We start from the raw sequence: 20,728 nt of genomic DNA on the forward strand, positions 1-20,728 counted from the left end.
AAAAAACACACAAGGAATACACAAAAAAATAAGAAGCGAGAGAAACTAAATTATGTCACCAGAGAAAATCACCTTTGCTAAAAGGAAAACAGAAAGAAAAAGAAAGAAGGAAGAGAAGATCACAAAACAATGAGAATACAAACAACAAAATGACAGGAATAAGTCCTTACTTATCAATAACAGCATTGAATGCAAGTGGACTACACTCGCCAATCAAAAGACATGGAGTGGCCGAATGGATAAAAAACAACAATAGGAACAACAACAACAGCAAACAACAGCAACCAAAAAATAAGATCCAATTACCTATTGCCTTTAAGAAATACTCATCACCTATAAAGACATACAGACTGAAAATAAAGGGATGGAAAGAGATATTCCATGCCAGTGGAAACCAAAAAACAGCCGAAGTAGCTGTACTTATATCAGACAAAATAGGTTTAAAGAGAAAAACTATAAGAGGCAAAGAAGGTTACTATATTATGATAAAGGAGTTAATTCAGCAAGAAGATATAACAATTATAAATACATATGCACCCAACACTGGAGCACCCAGGTATACAGAGCAAATTTTATCAGAGCTAAAGACAGAGATAGACCCTAATACAATAATAACCTGAGACTTCAATACCCCACTTTCAGCATTGGACTGATCTGCCATACAGAAAAATCAACAAAGAAACATTGGACTTAATCTGTACTATAGACATATTTGATATTTATAGGACATTTTATCCAGCGGCTACAGAATACACATTCTTTTCCTCAGCACATGGAACATGCTTCTCTTCAGGAGATGTAACTACTTCTAATTCCAGTAAGTGTTTCAATAACACCCTGTGCAGATTTCAAGCACTAAATTTAATTCATGTTATTGTCATTATTTATAGGTCTGTCTGCCAAACTGGATGTTGGGCTTTTCAGGTCATTTTGGTATCTTCTGTCTTTGTATCCACACAGCAAGTGTAGTGTCTGAGGCATTGTGAGTCATTGACAAATATTTGTTACAGACATTCATTTATTGAGGAAAGAACTCGTGGTTTATTTGATCACATAATGAGAGCTTTGTACTACTTTCTGTTTTTCCTGCTTGCCAAAAAAGTTCAAGCCAAATTTTATGCTCTGTGACAATAGCTATCTTATCCTAACTCTAAAAGATATTTTTAACTTTTGTTTCTATTTTAATTAAGCTAACTATGTATTTTCATCTAAATGATCTCAAATGCATTTTGGAACTATAAGGAACATAAATTATAAATAAATACACTTAGCAAATTTTGGCTCATATCTATGTTGAAGGAAGATCCAATCAATGCCTCTCACTATGATGAAACGTTAAGAAACATGAAGAAGTAATAACTGTTAGATAAACGGGCAAATGTATTATGTATTATGCTTATGAATAGAAAAGGCAAATAGAGGTTACTCAAAGAGTAGACTGGAGATTTATAAGCTATAAACAGATACATTTACATGGCTAGGGTTGCTGAGATGACTTGGCACTGATGGGTATTATGCAGTGTGGAGAATCATGTGTTGAAAAAATTCATTTTACTTTTAGTTATGTATTGGTTGTTTTCCTACTTAGGAGAAAGACAAAGGGACATAGCAAATCCAAAGGATTTCTCAGAGGAGAAGGATACTATAAACCTGGTGAGGCAGCTGTGTAGTGGTCCAGTTACGAGAAAGGCAGAGGTCAGATGCAGGTACCAAGGTCAGGCAAAGAGTCCAAAAGGTACACTTCTATCACTATGAGAGAAAAAGAGTATTCGATTTGAGATTGGAGAATCTCAATGGTCCAAGGAAATTATCAGTTGCCTTGTATAGTTACAGTGATATAAATCCATAGGAATATTATTTTGTGAAGTAAGGAGCATATTCGTTGTCAAATTACTCTTGGTTTTGCTACAGGCTTACCAAAAGACTGAAGGCTAGAGTGAAATGGGAAGACAGAAAACAACAGGAGGAAAAAGGAAAACCAAAATGCATGAGGACAAGGCAGAGCTTTATTTATTAAAGTTATACTTGGGAAAATTTGAGAAAGTAAAGGAGTTGAGCATTTTCCTGAACTGAAAACAGACCATTTGGTATTACTTATAAAGTAAATAGCACTTTCTAGATGAAAACAAACTACTGAAAGAATGAACAAAGAAGCAGTCATTTCACCATCAAAAGAGTCAATATTTGCTTTTCTCGTAACCAGAAATAGCTGGGTTTGTTTTTTAATTTTAATGGTATAAATTTTAATGACAAAGATTATTTAGTCTTTAGTGAAAAATTGGAAATTCCTACAGCGAAGTTTGCTCTTAGAAATGGACTCCAGTTTTAGAATGAAAAATGCCCTAACTTAACACTTATTTGTTTGTCAAGGTTGATGAGACTATCTAGACATTGTGATGTGGAAAAGGAACATGCTCTCAGAGAAGGCTGGCATCTGCACTGGGAAAGGAAACTTAGAGGCAGTTGCTAGGCTTGACCCGTGGTCAGAGTTCTTGTCCTTGACACCTGCTCTCAGAGGTCAAAAAGCTTTTAGCCTTCGTGAAGCCATTTGGGAAGCCTGAAACTTCCAAATTCATTATTAATATTGAATTGTGAGATTTCATATAAAAATCCACATTTCTGATTTCTTTTAAAAAATCAGATAACATTCCAGCAGAGCAACTATCAATAGGAACTGAATGGAAGCTGTTCATTTGGGACAGAGCCAGGTCATGATTGTCCCTTCCCCAATCCCACTATTTTTGCCAGACATGGAGATTGAGTTGCCATCTATCAAAATGATTGCACAGCTGTTTGCATTATTATAGAATTAATAAAATATTGAAGTATTTATTTTTTTTCCAATGTTCAGTTTTCTTTAATGATCCTCATTTCCCTGAAGCACAGGTTCAGGTAGCTGGGTGATGGCAGGAGATGTTCACTTGAAGATCTTGCCCTGATTGAAGGCTTTGCCCACATGCTGGAAGGCTCTATCCCAGGAAAAGTACTCTTGAACCTGCATCTGGTCTCATCACTGCCAGGATCCAGTTTCTGCTATGTGTATGACTCGTAGTCCACCTGCCAATCTGGACTCAGGGGAAAGGCAAGCTCCTGGCCTCTTAAGACCCAGATTCCAGAAATGGAGTTACTGTTGTTGGTTCCAAAGAGGATGACACTGGCAAAGGTGTTCTTCCTCAGCTTGTCTAGTCACTGGAACATTTCAGTGATGAGGTTGCAACTCATGAAGGTCTGGGTGAGTTCTTCAGGGAGGTGACACTCAGAGTACCATAAGGACAAGCCATCCTTAACAGAGTGCTTCCAAAGATATGGTAGTGACACAGTGTGTCCTCACTGGAGCACTTGGGTGTAAATTCACCCGACACAAAGGTACCCTTGGGCAGCTGAGCAAAGCGGTCCTTGGCCTTGGGCTCAGCAGCAGGTGCCTGCTCACATTCATCCATCTCCTCCTCAGGAGCAGGAGAAGCCACATTTTTTCCTCTTTCTGCTCAGCCTGAGGCATCTGCTTCTCTTTTAATGAACCTTTCCCTTTCCATGGGTGTCATTTTTAGTCAGGCTTTCTACAGAACTTTTAGCATCAGACTGGGCCATCTTCTCACACAGTTTCACTTCTTCCAAAACGGTCTGGAACTGGGTCTGGTTAATGAAGGTGAGGAGCCAACAGTTGATATTGAGAAAGGCTTGGTGGAAAGAAGTCTCCAGCACCTGCTTAGAGAGCCACAACAAGGTGCAGACAACTGTGATGTCAGCCAGTTACTCATTCACCCACCAGAAAAGTCCTCATCTTCAAGTGAGCATCCAGCAGCCCCAGAATTCACTTCATGTCCTCTGTTGCCTTCTTAGTGGCCTATTTTTTGTGGTGCATGATGCCCAAGGTAGAGAACAAGCAAGTACTGGCTAAGGGCACTATGTTGTTATCAGCAAAGCCTACCCACCGCACCACCTGGGCTTCTGCTTCTGGAGTACTTTCCTGCAGCTCCTCATTGCTCACACAGTAGGTAATGACATTACTCTTAAACACACAGACTCCATTGTCACCATTAAATGCTGGAATCTTGCCAGCAAGACATTTGCAGAGAAATTTAGGGTTGTGGTTGGTTTGACCAAAGTGGAAGTGCGAATGGTGCAGAGAGCATGCAGACCCGAGCCCTGCTGTACTAAGCAGTGATGAGGGTTTTGAAGGCCCTCCAGTTTTCAGGATATGTGTACAGGATCTCAGCCATCATGGTGATTCTTCAGAGAAAGAGAAGGGAAGAAAAACAAATCAAGAATGTGTTTGGCTGCCAGTAGCAGAAAAGCTGACCAACATGACTTAAACATGAAGGGTTTATTTTTCTCATATTACCAAACCTATGCAATTACTGGTAATTGGTTTAGCTACACAACTGCACCCAAGAGTCCAGACTCTTGCTATCCTTTCTGCTAAGCATCCTTCACATGCTGGCTTTTGTCTTTGTGGCTATCTCCTCACAAGTACAAAATGGCATTTGCATCTCCAGATAATTTGTCCACTTCAAAACAGGAAGAAGGGGGAACGATCAAGGGCCAAACCAATTGTATGCACCTTCTACAGAGAAATGTAAAATTCCTAAGTCAGCAGAGTGTCCTGCCTACATCTTATTGGTCAGAGCTGGGTTACATGGCTAGAAACAAAGGAAGCTGAGAAATAAGAACATGTGAGTAAAAATTTTGGCATAGACATGGTTCTAGGCACATTGCCACCATAAAAGGCTCAGAATTTCACTGAAAATAAAAGAAAGAAAATAGGACTGTCTCTTGAGGTAGGAAATATTTTATTTAAGTCTCAGTGGTAATCTGTACCCAAGGATGAAATTATAGATACAAAAACTAAGCTAGGGATCTTAAACCCAAAGTCTAAAAGGGGATAAGTGAGTAAAGCAGGCAAGTGACTTGTGTACATCTATATCCTATGCATAATTATTTCTAAGATACCCTTCACAAGAAATATGACTTTTCCAATTGTTCTTGAATCATATGGCATCTAGGTCCATTTTTATCACCCTTGTGTATTTTGGATATCAGTCTCCAGTCAGATGATGGTTTGCAAATATTTTCTCCCATTCTACAGGTTGTCTCGTCACTCCATTTACTGTTTCCTTTGCTATGCAGAAGCTTTCAAATTTAATATAGTTCAATTTGTCTATTTTTGTTTTCATTGTCTGTGCTTTTGGAGTCTTAGCTGTCAAGTGTTTACCTAGGCCAGTTTCCCTTTGTTTTCTTCTAGTAAGTTTATAGTTTGGGGTCTTATATTTAAGTGTTTAATCCATTCTGAGTCAATTTTTTTTGTACATGGTGAGAGATAGGGGTCCAGTTTCATTCTTCTGGATATGGTTATCTAGTTTTCCTAGCACCATTTATTGAAGACATTATACTTTCCCCAGTGTATGTTGTTAATGGCTTTGTCAAAGATCAGTTGGCTGTGAATACGTGGATTTATTTCTGGGTTGTCTATTCCCTCCGTTGGTCTATGTGCCTATTTTTACACCAATACTAAGCTGTTTGGGTTACTCTACCCTTGTAATATATTTTGAAGTCAGATAGTGTGGTGCCTTTAGCTTTGTTCTTTTTGCTCAGGGTTGCTTTGACTATTCAGGCTCTTTTGTGAATAGTTAAAAGAAGAATTTTAGGACTACTTTTCCTATTTCTGAGAAAAATGGCCTGGGTATTTTGATAGGGATTGTATGGAATCTGCAGATTGCTTTGGGTAGTAGAAAAAATTTTTAATGTGTAGATTTTATTGAAAATATTTATATTTATATTCAAAAATAGTTTTGGATTCTAAACACTTAGATTTTACCTAATTAAAATCAGAAGTGTTGATTTTATTGTTAGAAGAAGCTTTGGTTATCTTAACAGACAATTTCTACATAAACAATTATTTGATTATACAAAATATCAAATGTAAACAGTAGTAGACCACGAAAACAATAGACATAAATAATTATTTAACCAGTAGCAATCATTTGGGCCACCTTTTAAAGGTATTTTTGGATACATGATAAATGGAAAGATATTGTAATAAGATATTGCAGCACACAAAGCCATTTGATTCCAACTCGTCACTGTTACTATGCTTTTGTTTTTCAGTAGTGGTGGACCCTCATTATTGCCCATCAATCATTCAGTTTATTATATAAACCATAATGCAGGACCATGTGTTCTGCAGGTAGGACAGGTCTTAGAATGCCAACATCTGTGATGGGTTGTAAGGCACAAGACTTAAATGTTTATTTCATTCACTACTTTAGACTTTTCTCTTTTTTTAAGTTCTAAGATGGACCAAGTCATCCTGTTGTTTTTTCTCTTCAGGAGGAATAGACAAGCATTTAAGTCAGCAAGTACTGCAACTGGCTGCTTGGAAAAGAAATCAACCAAGGAAAGGCAACAAGGAAAGCCATAGTGACACTGTGCTCCAGAGGCTGAACGTTCTTAGAATCACCAAGGCAGCACCTTCCCTTTGCAGGCCATGTTCTCTAACACGTTGCCTCAGTGCCCTTGCCAATAGCAGACATTGCTGCTCCCAACCCAGCATTTGAGCATCAGTCTTAGCTGGTTGGGCCATGCTCTTGTCTGTGGTTGTGGTTTGTTAATTTTCACTGCTGCATATTGTTCCATTATGCAAACCTGCCACAATTCATCCATAGTACTGTTAATGGATTTTCCTTTTTTCTTTCTTTCTTTCTTTTTTTTTTTTTTTGGTGAAATAGCATGCTTTATTGGGAAGCAGAGTGCTGCACAGTGACCAAGAGAAGAAGGCCGCCCAATGGGCATTTACACATTTTACTCCAAAAGACCCACAGGACATCTTACTAATAAAAATAAACTGAAACAGTGATTCCTCTGGGCAACTCCCTAGCCTCATCCCTTTCAGGGATTGGAAAATCTCCCAACCATTTTCCTGATGGCAGCTGTGGTTCACTAGAGACAGAGCCCCTTGGGAGTGTCTTCCTGTTTTTTGCAAAGAATATTTTTTCTTTGTATTTTTTGAAATCTTCCTTTGTTACCTTCATTCTGTGGCTCTCTTAAGGCCATCAGGCAAGCTTCTGTGCAGATTGCCTTGATGTCAGCACCAAAAAGGTCATCTTTAGTCATGATCAAGTCGTCCAGGGTTACATCATCAGCCAGCGTCATCACGCTTGTGTGAATCTGAAAGATGCTCTTCTTAGTATTTTCCGTAGGGAAGGGGATCCAGATCTTCCTGTCAATGCGACCTGGTCTGTTAAGTGCTGGATCCAAATTTCTGTTTGGTTTGGGTCCATGATAACTTTCACATCTCCCCTAGAAGCAAATCTATCCAACTGGTTCCACAGTTCCAACATTGTTCACTGAATTGCTCTCTCACCACCAGAATTTGAGTCATATATTTTTGTCCCAGTGGCATTAATATCATCAATAAACACAATGGATGGTGCGGGTTTTTCAGCAACTTGAAACAATTCCAGTATGAGTTTGAGCCCATCACCCAGGTACTTCTGAGTAAGTTCAGAACCAACCACTCTCAAGAAAGTGACTGAGGTTTGGTTTGCTACCGCTTTGGCTACAAGGCTCTACCTGTGCTAGGTGGACCATAGAGAATGACCCCCCACCCGGTAGGAGGCTTTATACCCATCTCTTCATAATATTCAGGTTGGGTAAGAGGAGGCTCCACAGATTTCTTAATTTCCTGAATTTGGTTGTCCAAATTCCCCCCAGTATCAGCATAGGTCTCCTGGGGAGTCTTTTCCACCTTCATCACTGTGACTAGGGGATCTACGTCATCCATCAGCACCCCTCTCACTGCATGCACCTTGTGGCTGAGCAGAACTGAGCAGCCAGGTTCCAGCAGATCCTTGTCTACAAATGAAAGAATGCTGATATAGTGTTCTGAGCCCACAGATGTAGAATGATGGTATGATTGTGATCTCTTCCAGGGTTCCTACTGCTATTAGGGTCCCCCTTCAGATCATCCACTTTTAATCTTTTCTCCTGTTGCTTTTCCTCTAATGGTTTCATTTATTTCTGATTTCTAATGAATTCTTCCTCCATGAGAAGATAGTCTTCAATTCTCTCTAATTTCAGTAGTTTTCATTGGCACTGAGTGTGAGATATCCCCAGTGGCAGTTTGCTGGCAGCATCTGGTCCCTTTGTTTTCTTCTTCTCCACTCCGTTGATACAGGAGGTTTGTATTTATTTTTCTTGTCCTGTCATCCTTCTTGCAAGCTCCAGGACCATAACCCCCACTCTGACTTTCACCCATCTTGCCTTGGCCACTTGAGTTGCCGATTCTTTCTTAATGTCTGTCTTTTCATTAGGCTGTTGCTTCACAAGGTGTTCGATAGGTATTTTTTCTTTTTTTCTTTTTTTTTGGATGAATGGATACTGAGAAGATGGTGTAATGTCATGGTGATGTGAGATAATCCTGGAAAAGGTTAGTTGGGGCCATACTGTGGAGAAATGCAAAGTCTGGTGAGAACTTTGTACTAATTTGTTAGACAATGAAGCTTCAGACTGGAGTGATCAAAAGCACAGACTAGGAGCCAGACTATCTATGTGGATTCCACTGTCAGTCCTACCACTTACTAGCTGTGTAACCGTGGGGCTATTTACCTAACATATCTGTGTCTCAGTTTCCTTAACTGAAAAACAAAAAAAAGGATTTCATAGGAGGATTGTGAAGATTAAATGAATTCATATTTATAAATTGCTTAGACCAGTACCCAGCAGAAGATAAGTTGAAAGCAGTGATTATTAAATAAAATGGGTATCCATCACAGGTTTTTGAACAGAGAAGTGGCATTTTTGGAGCAGAGTGAGAGGCTGTAATAGGGTGGTATTACAGGGGCAGTGGTCCAGGCTACAGCTACTGTTAGGGTCAGAAGGCTGATTCTCACTGATCTCTGTTGCCTGTATAAGACATACTTATGAGCAACTCACAAGCAGGAAATAACTTGACAATAGAGATTGAGAAAATTACATTTTCAAAAATTTTATCCTTTACCTTTGCAGACAAATTCTGAGTGGGCAGTTCGGAATTGTAACCTGTAATTAGAAACTTTCATCTTTTATATCCACCAGTGAATGAACTGTAGTTATCACAGTGGTGGAATTTCAGACCAGCAGGAGAGGGATTTTTTCCATCCCACTGAAATGGCACAACATAAGTTTCTCCCTATGTTGCCTAAGCACGAGGTTGATTTGTTGAAATTTGCAGAAATTTCCACTGGAAGTTTCCTGCAGTGAAGTTGTCTCTGTAGAGCTGGGTCATCTCACTGAAGCCACACTATGGAACAGTGAATATGTGGGAGTCTAGGAAGAAACAGATGCTCCACTCCAACTGGGTACTTTGAAACACTGAAGAAAAGGATCACTTGCTGACTAGGGAAAACAACAAGAAATGATGCAGAACCCTGAAGCCAGCAACCCTGGGGAAGCCTGATCATTTCAAGTCTGAATTGCATGCTTAATCTTATTTAATCCTCACATTATCTCCATAGCTATTATTACTAATACTTCTCAGATAAGGAAAACTGAGGCTTAAAGAAGTTAAGTGAGTTGCCCAAGGTCTCACAGCTCATAAGAATCACCTGAATCAATTTTAGTGCTAGGTTTTCTGAAGCTAAAGTCCATGCTCTTTTCACCACTTGAGTGTTCTACTGACCTTTTATTTATACAATAACTTTATGTTTTACTCTATTAGATGAGTATACTTGTACACAATTCAAACATTACAGAAATTATAGAGTAAAATTATAGAGTAAAAAGTTCAATTCAGTTCTTCTGACCTCTGTCCCTCAAACCACTTTTTTTTTTTTTTCTCAAAAGTTATCATTATTGACAGTGGGACGTGGCTTCTTCCAGATACTTTTTCCCCTGTGCATTTACAAATTTAGTACACATATAACTATTCTTACAGAAAAGGTAAACTGAAGCTTAGAGAAGTTAAAGCAACTTGCCCATGGTCTGTTTCTGCTGGATATCCACTGTAAATAGGGTCATTTTGTTAATAATTTCCTTTAACTTCTTATTACTTTGTGTTTTTTTTTCCTTTCACTTTGGACCCTTCCCTCCCAGAGTGATTTGAATTATGTCATTATACTGTGGCTTAAATTATACAGGTATATATCTACATATCTATGGATATATATCTAAATATATACATATCTATAGATATATATCTAAATATATATATATCTAAATATATATTTAGGTATGAAACTTCCTGGTGTCTTTATAGTTATACATAACTACAAAACCATTCAGGTTTTGTTATTTATTCAAAAATTTATTCAAAATTAAGAAACAACATAATTTAAAAATAAAAGTTAAATCATCAATGTTAATGCAATGCAGTTGAATGTAATTGAAATAAAACTACCAGTGTTTGGGTTTAATTATAGGAAGACATTTTATTCACTTGTTGACTTTAGATTGGAGCATGATAGTCTATTTTTATCTGTTTTTTTTTTGTTTTTTTTTTTGCTTTTAAACAATAAATATATACTCTCATTTTATCCTATGGCCAGTCAAAAGGCAGTAAAGCAATGTAATAGTGCATGCCCAAACAATACTGAAACATTTTTAAAGGACCATTTACCAAAAATATTTTTCATGTATCTCTACAACTGTAAGTTCTGGTAATGAACTTCTGCAATCTGATTAGTACAGAGGTAGATACATACAAAGAATCACCATTTCCCAAACGGTACTAACTACCATACCACTGTATCTGAATTATTGTGTATAAGATGACTCAGTTCTCTCACAAATTGTTCCTTGTTTGAACTGTTGGTAAACTTTTGTTTGCATAGTATAAAATGAGGCAATCTGGCCTCCAGTGGATGTTGGTGCCTTGTTTCCATTCTGAGTCCATCTCAATTTCTTCCTCATTAGCTGCCCCAGTACCTATATATTACTACCCCGTCATTTTCATGACAGCATATGTAAACCTCAGTTTATTCAGTAACTTAAAAAACTAACGTTTCAGTCCATGAAAATGTCTTGTAATTCTATCATTGAAAATCTCAAGATTTGTCATATAACTGGTTAAAATAAATTACAAGTACAATAGCAGATACAGAATGTTCTCATTTAGATACCAGGATGTGCAGGCTCAAATGCTTTCAGTTATATGTGTTAATACATAGAAATGAAATGTTATTCCTTCATAGGATCACTTGGTTATAACCTGATTAAAAATAGCAGTACAAAATGCAGGGATTGCATTTTGTGGGTATTAGGTGGTCAACTGATGTAGAATATGCCTACGTTTTTTAAAGAGTATCAATCATATGAGAATAAAAAATTAAAATAATCCCAAGGTGTTTGTGATATGGTCCCCCACCCCCACCCCAACCACAGCTCTGGATAAATGAGAAGTTCCCTGTTTGAGAATTGTTGTGCACTGTGTTCTACTTCCCTGTATGGGGCACAGAGGCCATAGGATTGGGGGTGGGAGGAGAATGCTGCTGAAGGGATTGAACACAGACTTACCTTCAAACTCTTACAGGGTTCTGTCTGCTGCTGGCAAGGAAGTTGGCTAAATTAAGAATGGGATGCTGTGGTCTGTGTGGTTTTATATCTCCCCAGTGCCCAGGCCAGGGAGATATTTCTCCATTTTGCAGACAGGCTTAGATTAAATTCTTTCTGTTGATGTCCAGACTCTGCTGGATTGATGTCAGCCTTCCATGTTACCCATCTCCTAGTTTGTACTATGGCTTGAAGCCCCTGTTTCCTGTCCTAAGATATACTTACTATAAAAGGGAAGAGAAAAAGCCAAAATGGAAGTTCCATGGCATGTAATGTCCTCATGAATCCATTACCCTGGTGCATAATACATTTATTATTCTAGTTGACATAAGTGCCAGAAGTGTGTCTGTTTCTGGATCTTTCCTTGGGATTCAACATGGGAATCTCCTGAAAGGAAAGTGTTCCCTTAAAATAATATTTGTTTCCAAAGTAACTGATAGTTAAGAAAAAGGAAAAGACACTTTTTCCCTCCTTCCTTCCCTTCTTTAGTTCCTTTTGTTCCTCTGTCTCCTTTTTTCTGTCAGATATCCTTTAAGCAGAGTTGTGACTGGACAGGGATACCCAGACCCCCAGGACTGTACTCCCCACACTAGGCACCTGCTGAAAAAGATAAATCAACAATTTATTGAGAGTAGAATTGATAGCCAACAGAGGCTGGGAAGGGTAGTGGGGCAGGGGTAAGGGGTGGGGGCTGGAGAGAAGGGGGGATGGTTAATAGGTACAAAAGTATAGTTAGAATTAATAAAATGTAGTATTCGGTAGCATAACAAGGTGACAAAAGTCAACAATAATTTATTGTAGATTTTAAAATAACCAAAAGAGTATAATTGGAATGTGTATAACACAAAGAAATAAAAAATGCTTGAGGTGACCCTGATGTGATTGTTATGCATTATAATACCTCATGTACCCCATAAATATTTACATGTACCATGTACCCATACAAATAAAAAATAAAAACAAAAACCCAGTATATTAAGAAACACAGCCTGACAGAAGAATTCCAATTAATAAATGTAAAATAAAAGAGGGGGAATAAAAACCCATCATTGGGGAAATACCATAGTAGTAACTATTGCAGACAAGATCCAGTGACAGATAAAATTAGTGGGCAAAAGTTTGAGGAGAAATAGGACATTAGCATAGCCTCAAAATATCTCTCCCAAAGCACTTATCCCTTATAAAGGGAAGAATAATACATTTGCAAGGGAGAAACCCAATAACACCACAGTAACCAAGTGGTCAAGGTTAATGTCACTGGTATTGAGACATATCAACATTACACACCTGCTGATGGTGTTCACTTGGAAAGACACAGTATCATTTTTGCCATAATCTTTCCAAAAAGGTATAATGCCTCTATTTAATCATGAGAAAACATTAGGTAAATCCAAATTGAGGGTCAGTCTACAAAATACCTGATGAACCCTCATTGAAAGTGTCAAGGTCACAAAAGACAAGGAAAGACTGAGAACTATCACAGATTGGAGCAGACCAAGGAGACAATCAAATGCGATGTGGGATCCTGAGTTGATTCTTCAATAGAAAAAGGACATTGAGGGAAAAACTGAAGAAATTCAAATAAGAGCTCTAGTTCAGTCAATAGTGTTGTAACAATATTAATTTCCTGGTTTTGATAATATACTATGGTTATACGACCTGTTATTAAAAATATTAGAAGAAGCTTGGTGAAAGGTATAAGGAAAGTCTCTCTCTCTCTCTCCCTCTTTTTTTTTCTACAACTTTTTGGCAAATCTAAAATTATTTCAAAATAAAAATGTAAATAAATAAAAGAAACACTTAGCACTAGAATGGTCATAATAAGTTTCCTATGTAAGAAATTATTTGATCTCAGCCTTGAATTGTGGGCAGAATTCCACAGGGGGAATTCCAGACAGGGACTCTCCCAGATAGGGAAGGAACAAATCATCACTTGATTGATCAATGGCAAGAACACAGTGGGCCATGGATATTGATGTGGGGTTGGATTTGTAGTGGCAAGAGACAAAACTGGATTATGAGGATTCTTGAAAACCAGGTCAAGAATATTAGATTACAAGCCTGCAGCAGGTAAGAGAGAGTCTTTATATGTCTTGAGAATGGGAAGACTGTTGTGATCATCCAGATGGGACCGGAGGCCTTGCTATGTTTGTGTTTTGACAGTGAGGATGGAGAACGAATATTATAGGAAATGTTATAGGACATGAAATATTATAGGAAATGTTCAAGATTTGATGAATATAAGGGAAATGAAGAAGAGTCAAAGAGGACTTGATTATAAGCTCAGACAGGTGGATGGTGGTATCATTGACAATAAGAAATTCAGGAGGTAAGAAAATGTGGAGTGGGTGGAAAGGACATCATATTGGTGTGAAGTTTGAGATATTGCAAGAGATTCAAATGATAATGTTTTAGTAATAGTTCTAGGGACATTTCTTTCTTTATTTGTTTAGCAGACATTTATTCCCTACTTTGTGCTAGGACTTGTGCTAGGTGCTGGAGATACAAAATCCCATGATGTGGCTCTTACCCTAAATGAGCCGGAGAGGAGACAGACACTGTTTGGAGGGTTGCATATAGGCTGGGATTACAGGGAGTATGAAAAGCTTTAAGAATTTTCCCAGTGCTGGGAATATGGGACTACAGGTCAGGCAAATACAGAGGATGTGAAAATTTAGGAGTGATTAACCAAAAATGGTAGTGGAAGCCTTGTATGGCTAAGTTAAAATTTAATAAAAGAAGAAAGGCAAAAGTTCAAGAGGTAGTCCTGCTGAGACTCACCCCGAGAGAGTGAAAGTCAAAAGTTACTCGCAGAAAGGAAGAAAGTGTTGGAAAAGTTGCACCAGAATCTGTAGTCATGGAACCACACACATGGAAGAGAGTTTCAAGGAAGTGGGAGTTTGCCAGTTGTGTGGATTTCGAGCGAATCAGGTCAGTGGAGTGGAAAGGTCAAGAATTGTAGAGAAACTAGAGAGGATATGAAAGCATGGAGTACTCATTTGAAAAGTATAGTAATGAAAGAAGGTCAAGAAGTAGGAAGGTACCTGGAGGGGGCACCAAGAGTGTGTGAAGTAGAATCTTCTCCATTCGTTCACTCAATTCAACAAATACTGATTTCAGTTGCCAGGCACTGTGATGGATATTTCATGTATATTTCTCAGTTAGTCCTCACAACTTTTTGAGTGGGTATTATCTCTTCAGCAAATATTTTTTTGGGAAGCCTACTTGGTACCAGAGAGTGTTTCAGTTGATGAGGACAAAATAGTGGACAAAAATAGACAATCCCTAACCTCTTATCACTATTGACGTTAAGCAAATTATGTCACACATCATGAAAAATTGCAAAAGGAAGAAAGTATATTATTACGGAACTTGTGATCATTCATAGAGGGTTGTGCTCAAGTTCACCTTTGTCCTGTAAAAAAGAAAGGTTTGCTAAACAAATTAATAGTGGAAAGATCATAACATCTTTATGCAAAACATTCCCATTTACAGAGAAGTGTGTAAATGGGAACTCTGGGTTTGCTATAACTCTTAAGGCCATTCTAATTGTGGGCACTGACTTTAGGTGACTTCAGATAGAAACTTGTTCCGCTATTCTCTTGAGCCTTTCAACTCACAAATGAACCTTTTCAAAGTCGAGAATGGTTCCAGGAGTGTGCTCTGAAAGTGGTGGAGCTGGAATTTAGCATCGAACCTGGGAAAATGGGTTAGGTTGTCCAAATGCCTCCTCCACCCTAAACCCCAAGGGCAGCCAAGAATTTGGAATCTACAGATTCTCTTTATCTGGGGGTGGAAACCATAGAGTTTTCAGACAACATTCTCAGTGCAGCCTTTGGAGTTTCTCACTTGGTCTTGAGACCCTATTTCTGTTATCTGAAGCTCCTGATCATTTTCCTTTTTACCTAGGCCCTGATCTCTGTTCTTAACTTAGTCTGATAAATTGAAATCATCTTTGATATGTTTCTTTTTTCTAAGTTGGTTTCTTGGAAGGGCAAAGCTTTCATAATTTTGATAAGATTTATCACGTTTTTCCCTGCCCCTCATTTGGGAGGTGGGTAACTTCAAATTTCCAGGCTATATGATTGTCTTTAGAGTAGAATAATTTTTGAGCTTGGTTTGAGCATCTTATTACAGCAATTAATTAACTCAGAGTCATTCTGTTGCACCTTTGCAGAAATGAGAAGCAGTCATGTCTTCCCTGACATTCATTTTCTGAGCTTCTCAGTGTTTTCAGGTCTTATAGGTAAATGTGTCTTACAAGGCTAGTATCTTTGCATGACTATAATATAAAGTCACCATAATGGTTAACTTAAATAATTATTCATCATTACAACAAATTTGAAAAATGTAAAGTTAAATAAAAGACAAGATTATAAAAAAAATACTATTCCAATATCGTCCTTTTTTATTCTATCTGGTCACCGTGCTTCCCTGTTGGTCTAACCACCCCTAAACTAGGTCACAGAGTATATAAGTAGAGCCAGTTTTAATTTGTCTGGACTCACGAAGATGTGGCATCTATTTCTTCACACCCTCATGAAGTTAGTGGATCATTGCCTTTGATTCATTAGAAAGTCTGAAGCTCTTGACTGTGAGAAGGAACTATTTCTCTTCCTCTTTTGCCCTGAATTATTTTCTCCTTCCCTAATCAATAATTTTATTAAATTTTTCTTTACTTTTCTAACTGCCCAAGAACATCACCTAGAAGTTCCATTTTAAGACTTTCATATGAAAAGCAAGTTACTCTAATTATAATAGCACTGAACTTTATTCTTATATATAATGTGAGGTTTTCTTTGAGTTTTGGGGAGGGATGGCTAACTCTGTTTACTGAAAGATATATTTAGATGTCTAAGTTATATAACGAATTGGCAAGTGAGAATATTTATGTTAGAGAATAAACTGATTTTAATTGCTAATTTTATTGTGGCTAATTGCTGTTCATCCTCTAAGATGTAACTCAGGCATCACTTCATGTAGGAAGACTTCTCTGAATTTCCTCATCCCCACTCAAAAACACTAGGTAGGCAAGCCAGGATCTATGGTCACCCTATATAATGTTCTGTCTAAATCTCAAAGTGCTTACTACATTGATAGATGTCCTATAATCACACAGAATCAGTGAATGATAAAATGCAGAGAAAAGTGTGGTATGGTGATGGTTTATGTGGATGTGTAGAAGATGCCATTTCGTCCAATGGTTAAACACGTCATGTCTGCAGCCTCAGTTCAAATCTCAGCTCCCTTACTAACTGTGTAACCTTGAGCAAGTCACTTAAACAATCTGTGCCTCAGCTTTCCCCATCTGTAGAATGAGGATAATTATATCTACTTAACAGGATTGTTGTGAGAGTTAAATTAATTACATATGCAAAATGCTTAGAAGAGCAGATGCATAGTATCTGCCATATAAATATTAGCTATTTAATGTTATGGCATGTAGTTGGCCTAATCGAAGAGGTAGAATTTGAACTGAAGTTGAAGAATAAGCGTACCTGAGTATATAGAGACAAACTGCCAGTATGTGTGTACACATTTCTATGTGGCTGTAAAGATTACCTGTTACAGTATTGTAAGTAGGTGTTTTCATTTTATGTCCACAGGTTTCCAGCCACTGCACTGGGTTAGGAAAGTAATTCTATGGTTTTTGACCTAGTAGAACTTAAAGTCCACTTCCTTTCTACTGATCTCATGATAGACACTGATATGTTCATAACGGCATTCTTTCCAGTGAGCAGGTATAGCTTCAAAGTTCTTAACAGCATGACCTTCTAGGGTGGCCCTGCCAGTGATCACAAGAACCAATAAGAGAAAAACACATATGCTATTCCCAGAGGAGTCATTCTTTTCACAGCAGAGAAGCTGGATCCCAGAGAAGTGAAGTCACTTGTCCAAGGGCACACACAGGTAGGCAGAACAAGAACAACTTGGGTCATTCTACTCTCTGAGGGGTGATTGTCTTTCCATCATCCATATCACTTGTTTATCTTAGTTTCTAACTAAAATTTTCTGCCACAAACATTTGCAAACTATTCACCTGACAAAAGTCTAATATATAGAATCTCTAAGGAGCTTAAACAATTCAACAAGAAAAAAAAAAAACCCCATTAACAAGTGGGCAAATGACATGAACAGACATTTCTCAAAAGAAGACCTACAAGTGACCAACAAAAATATGAAAAAATGCTCATCATCACTAATCATCAGAGAAATGTGGATTAAAACACAATGAGATACCATCTCACACTAGTTGGAATGGCTATTATTAAAAACTCAAAAAATGACAGATGTTGGTCAGGATAAGGAGAAAAGAGAATGTTTACACATTGTTGGTTGGAATGTAAATTAGTTCAGCCTCTGTGGAATACAGATTGGAGTATTCTCAAAGACCTAAAAATAAAACTGCCATTTGATCCAGCAATCCCATTACTGGGTATGTACCCAAAGGAAAATGAATCATTCTACTAAAAAGACACATGTACTTGTGTATTTATTGCAGCACTATTCACAATGGCAAAGTTATAGAATCAACCTAGATACCCATCAATGGTGGACTGGATAAAGAAGGTGTGGTACCTATGCACCATGAAATACTACAAAGCCATAAAAAGTAATGAAATTATGTCCTTTGCAGTAACCCAAATGCAGTTGGAGGCCATTATCCTAAACGAATAAATGCAGGAACAGAAAATCAAATACTACATGTTGTCACTTATCTGTAGGAGCTAAACAAGGGGTATACACAGATATAAAGAGAGAAACAATAGACACAGGAGACTTCAAAAGAAGGGAAGGAGGGAGGAGGGCAAGGGTTGAAAAACTACCGTTTGGGTACTATGTTCACTGTTTGGGTGATGGGTTCAATACAAGCACAAACCTCAGCACATTATGCAATATATTCATTATATCCTCATGTCCGTGTAACCAACCTGCACATGTACCCCTAAATCTTAAACAAACAAACAAACAACAACAACAACAAACCCACACCGGTTCTGGAGCCAAGTCTGGGTCCAAATAAGTTTGTTAAAATAAATACATATAACTGCAAGTAATTAAAAACAAAAGGAAGCAAGGTACACTCATTCATCCATGAGGTGCCCTATTGTGATATTATTGTGAAATGCACAGATTTGCATGCTCCACAGCGGTGCTGATGGTACTATCTATCTGACTTAACCAAATTATTATGACACGATCTTGTACTCACGTTGCAAATGAAAGTGCTCCACCAAGCTCATCAGTAGCAGACTGAGTGTTCTTTAGAGCTTCATGCCTGTAAGCATAATTTGTGATATTTTGCTGCTTTTAAATGATGCATGATGAAATGATTGAAGACATCATTAAGTGGAACAAAATGCAGCGGGGACTGTGATGCTAACTATTAAGCACTTCAAGCTTCTATGGGAGTGTTGAGTACTTTTACTGAAAAACAGTAAGGAAGCGCTGTTTGTTATGATCAAGACTGTATCTAGAGAAAGAGTGGTTCCTTAATCATATTATAGACATGTTCGACAAGCCTGGCAAGTGGGAGGGTACAGAGGAATATCCAGCTTGATGATGGATTTTAGTGATTTAATCAGCATTCACTAAAAGCCTGTTAAAGTGGTTCTCAATCTTGGCCAAGTATTAGAATTATCTGGGGAGTTTTTAAAACTACTATGTTGGGCACTCCCTTCTGGGGTTTCGATTTAGTTTCTCTGGCCAGGGCCAGGCATTGGTAGTTTTTAAAGCTCCCAGACGATTCTAATGTACAACCAGAGCTGAGAACAAATGGTCCAGTACTTGAGGAGAAAACAGTTGCCGATCTTTACAGATGGATCAATGAACTTTTAAAAAAATATCCTCCCTTTTAAAAAAATGCTCATGTGGGGATTGCTGTGAGAATAAATAGGAGCAGGAGAGAAGGAATAATGGGTAGGAGAATACAAGAGAGGGACAAAGGTCTCTCAAAACCTTCACCAGATGTTTAAAAACCCACCTTAGGTGAGTGACTTCATAAAAATGCTAGTGACAAATCATGTCTGGAATATGACTCAATGCCTCTACTCTGGAGTTGTAAAAGGGCTTGATTTGTTCATCAATCCATTCATTTGGTGAGCTTTTATGAGAATATGTAGTGCAAAAAACCATGTGCTGTGGTTCTCTGTGCTCTTCAGAAGGAACACCTGCATAATTCTGAGGCAGCCAACACCTGAAAGGTACAGAATATGCATATGTGGGTGATGAACTTCTCTTTTCCCTCTTTGAAGCCAGGTACCTTCCCTGGCTCAGGTAAATATAACTCAGGACTGGGAGGAAGGTATTGCATTTGCATGGTAAGGTGCGAGAGATAAGTAGGGTTTCAGGGGGTTACCAAGGGAAAACGTCCCTTTTGGCCTCTGAAGATTCATTGAAAAATCAACTGACAAAAGGCAGCTTAATAGGAGAAATGGCAGACAAATTTATTAATGTGCATGGAGAAGAATCATAGAATGATTACCCCAACACCCTAAAGTGGGTATAGATGCTTATATGCTATCTTGAGGTTCCAGAAAGAATGGGGGACTTGGATCATGGTCTGAAACAGGTTATGGTGGTAAATCATGCCTCTGTCCCATCCACTCTTACACCACAGCCAGTGCCACCATCTTACAGCATAAATGACATCACATTCCTTCCACATCACCCCCTTGCTTACAGTCCCTCAATTAGAGAAGTTTGAATCCTGCTCTACTGCAGCTGGAAGAACTATGTTCCCTTTGCCCCAAGGGCTTCATCATCCCCCGCCACCTGTCGCTGTCTTTCTAGCACACTAGTGTTTTTTTTTTTTTAACTTTATCACAATTCATAAATATTTTGTTTGCTTGAATTTTTTTGTTGTTGTTATCTTGCCTACCAGATAGTATCATTAATAAATCCAGAGATGTTTCTGCTTCTGTCTCATTCATTTTCATTTTCTAGTACGAAGCCCAAAGACTAGCACATGGTAGGATTTTATTCCCTATGTTTTTAAGTAAAAATCTTCAAACGCAATGTTAACAGAATTTTACAATGAATACCTGTATACCTAGCATCTAGTTTCTATTGTTATATTTTCTTCATCACATATGTTTTCGTTTTTCTATCCTTCTATCTATCCATCAATACATGGTTGACTTTTAATAAATTTATTGAATGAATGAATGACTGTTACTCTTTTGGTCCATAGCCAGGAGCTGTC

General features: G+C 38.0%; 2 pseudogenes; both read right to left on the reverse strand.

Annotated features, from left to right (window-relative positions):
• Positions 1 to 2,917: 2,917 nt before the first annotated feature.
• LOC104665028 lies at positions 2,918 to 4,223 on the reverse strand (annotated as a pseudogene).
• Positions 4,224 to 6,936: 2,713 nt separating this feature from the next.
• Positions 6,937 to 8,254, reverse strand: LOC104665029 (annotated as a pseudogene).
• Between the last annotated feature and the right edge of the window lie 12,474 nt (positions 8,255 to 20,728).

Source organism: Rhinopithecus roxellana, chromosome 1 (assembly GCF_007565055.1).
Source record: "Rhinopithecus roxellana isolate Shanxi Qingling chromosome 1, ASM756505v1, whole genome shotgun sequence".
NCBI lineage: Eukaryota > Metazoa > Chordata > Mammalia > Primates > Cercopithecidae > Rhinopithecus > Rhinopithecus roxellana.